The sequence below is a fragment of the Megalobrama amblycephala genome, linkage group LG16 (assembly GCF_018812025.1).
Source record: "Megalobrama amblycephala isolate DHTTF-2021 linkage group LG16, ASM1881202v1, whole genome shotgun sequence".
In the NCBI taxonomy this organism is placed as follows: Eukaryota; Metazoa; Chordata; class Actinopteri; order Cypriniformes; family Xenocyprididae; genus Megalobrama; species Megalobrama amblycephala.
In genome coordinates, this window is record NC_063059.1 from 40,059,985 (window position 1) to 40,063,181 (window position 3,197).

A 3,197-nucleotide genomic window follows, 5' to 3' on the forward strand; every position below is an offset into this window, starting at 1 on the left:
ATAGAAAATATATATTTAATGTTACCCGTGTTATTTTTCATCTGCAAATACCAATGTGGACTTTTATAAAGATCCGAATGGCCATTAACTTTTAAATGCATCATTATTCATTAATGTGAGGAGAGTTCTCCACATGAAAGACCCGCGACTGCAGATCAACGTGCTGCATTTCTCTCCGATACGGTAGGAAATTAACTAAATGAAATGTGGAGGATGTAAGATGATTGACAGGCCAGTTTACGGTGACAGGATGCGACAGAGAGAAAAGACGCGATTGTATGACGTGTTATGTCCCAAAGCTTGTCTACTCTTTTACTACACACTCAAAAGTAAGTACTTTTTGTTCACAGAAAGAGTACATACTTTTAGGGCGTAGTATAAGTAGGCGAATTGGAACGCAGCATAAGAAAAAGCGCGCCATTCTACTTCATTCTTCTTTTGTTTAATGGTGATTTACATAACCTACTTGGTGCACATCACCACCTATTGGGTGGTTATGCAATCATTTTTTTAATCTTAATATTGTTTGTTTGATGCTAATTATTTAATAAGATATCACATATATGATATGTATTTTATTATAGAAATTATAGCATAGAAAATGTCCTGTTATAAAGGATAAAAAGCAGATCCATGTGTGAGATGACAATAAAATAAATTCATATATTAGAATTGAATAAACATTTATATATTGTATAATATAACATTGTGTATATAACTGTAACTATATAACAAATTTAGATACATTAATATAACCATATTGATAATATAATACGCATCTGAATTCCTCTTAAGCTAACTAACCCTTGAACATAACCTGCTCCGGAGCAGGTTATGTTCAGAGAGCAAGTTGCTATGGCTACTTACATACCCTAAAAGTTACCTCCGTTTTTGGAACCGAAAGTTGAGGTTATCCGCTTACTTACTCTTAAACATACCCAGGTATTTCACATAACCTGCTTTCTGGAATACCCCCCTGGTGTCGGAAAATATATTTTTGACTAGTCGAAATTGAGTTAGAAATGTCTCTAATTCTGAGTATGTGTCGTAAATGGTACTTAGAGTAATCAAAAGGTTTTGAGATACCTCGAATTATTTTCATTAAGCAACAGAAATTTTATTCAATGATGTGTTGGACTTGACGGACATGCAAGTTATTTTTTTCTGATGCACAAAATAAAGAGTTTACATTTATTAAACAAGACATTTAACAACAATGCACCCATTATCATCAGAATACAGAGAAAAAAATAATTTCCTCATTAGAAAAAAAAATAAATAAGAAAGAATTCGGAGGAAAAAGAGATGGAAAAGAACATGAGGGGGAAAATTATTTATACACAAATGAAGTTGTTCTTGCTTTCTTATTTGCTGAAGATGAAATAGTGCTGAGATGGGCTACTCTTTCAAAATAATAAGAAAAACTGGTTTGTTGGTGAACTTGCATATTGTGGATATAAAATTTGTAAAGAAAACAATTACATTTATAACAAATCAATCGTTTTCTTTAGCAGAGTCTAAAGTCTTTCTTTTGTGTTGTTTTTCCTGCTTAAAATTGGACACTTTAACAATATCAATAATAATTTTCATAATTTTTAAATTTATTTAATTTTTATACGTTTGTTGCCTCGAGGCAACATTGTACCACAATGGAACAATTTAAACATTTGGCATTTTCATGTAGAAAAAAGAAATGCATTTATTGAAAACATTAATTTCTTTAACTAGACACTTAAACAAACACATTTATCTAGTTTTTAATGTATTAAAAGTTTCATATTTAATAAAAAGTAACATTTTATATCCAGCTGTATCCCTCAGGCAACATTGTACCATAGTGCAACACAAGTATTACCAAACCATCATATCTTTATGTTATTATATCAAGTTATCATATCCATCTTCATCGTCATATCCATCTTCTCTCTCACCCTCACTCTCTCCCTGATGGATTGTCACTATGATTTCATCTTCCTCATCACAGTATGACCCCTCATTAACTCCTCATCCTCACCCTCATTAACTGCCAGGTCTACCTGTGTTTTACACCTTTCTGAAGTGCTATAGAAAATGTGCAGATCATAATATATGCAGATACAGTATGTAAATTACTATTCTCATAAGTGCATTACAAAATCATGTGAAAATGGTAACATATTTAGATAATTCTCACTCTTTTCCTTACAAATATGATACATTTGTATTCAAACCTATTACGGCTGTACGGCCATACGTGATTCCATTATGGTACAATGTTGCCTTGAGGCAACACACAGCTTTTTGTCATTCTCTCTAAAAAATTTTATGATATATAATATAAAGTTCCTAAAAATACTTCTTTACTTGCCAGTGAAGGTGACTCATATTTTTTATGGGTGATTAAATGGTTACAAACAAGTGAAAAAAGCACTTTTCAATGGAGAAAATATGGAGTCATGTGATATGTGCACATGTGCTGTAACAGGACACAAAATGGACCCCTGTAGGTCATGTTTTGGTCTTTTGTGCACTTTTTTTGATTAGTATTTGAGTTATTCTGTCCTGAGATATGCTTGATCAATCAATTGGTGCCTTATTTTACTAAAAACAAACTAAAATAGAACATGTTGCCTGGAGGCAACACCGTACCATAGAGGGTTAAAACTGTCTGAATATGTTTAAGAGAATAAAACTCATTGGTTACGTAGCACATTTGAGCTTCTATAAGAGTCTTGTTTCTCGCACATCATTCAGGTTAAATTGAGCTTCAGCTTATGTTCGCTGATCGAGGTTTATATAAGTAAAAGTAAAAGCCTAAATTAAATCTGTTCTTCATAAAAAGTGATCAGAGTCTCTTCAGAAAATTTAGACTAAACTGCTCAATTCAAATTAATTAGTTTTCTGATCTCTTTATGAACTTTTTGAAACGTCAAACATCAAGTTGCAAAGGCAGTCTAAAGGACAGACATCTCTCAGATTTCATCAAAAAGATCTTCATTTGTGTTCTGAAGATGAACGAAAGTTATGTCGGGGTTTGGATGGACATGAGGGTGAGTAATTAATAACAATTTACATTTTTGGGTGAACTAACCCTTTAAAACATTAAATACAATGTACTTCACCTTGGTTTGTCATTCATTTCCTTGTAACTATTCCAACAGAATGGTAGCTAAAAACTAAGATAAACAAGTTAATGAAACAAACACCTACAGACAAGA

At 32.2% G+C, this 3,197-nt stretch overlaps 1 protein-coding gene and 1 pseudogene across 2 annotated transcripts in view; one reads left to right on the top strand and one right to left on the bottom strand.

The window, feature by feature from the left end:
• The window catches only part of LOC125248716, a 551,526-nt pseudogene that overhangs the window by 356,839 nt on the left and 191,490 nt on the right, over window positions 1-3,197 (top strand).
• Window positions 1-3,197, bottom strand: part of LOC125248584 (zinc finger protein 239-like) — a 69,165-nt gene that overhangs the window by 47,607 nt on the left and 18,361 nt on the right. The window lies entirely within an intron of this gene.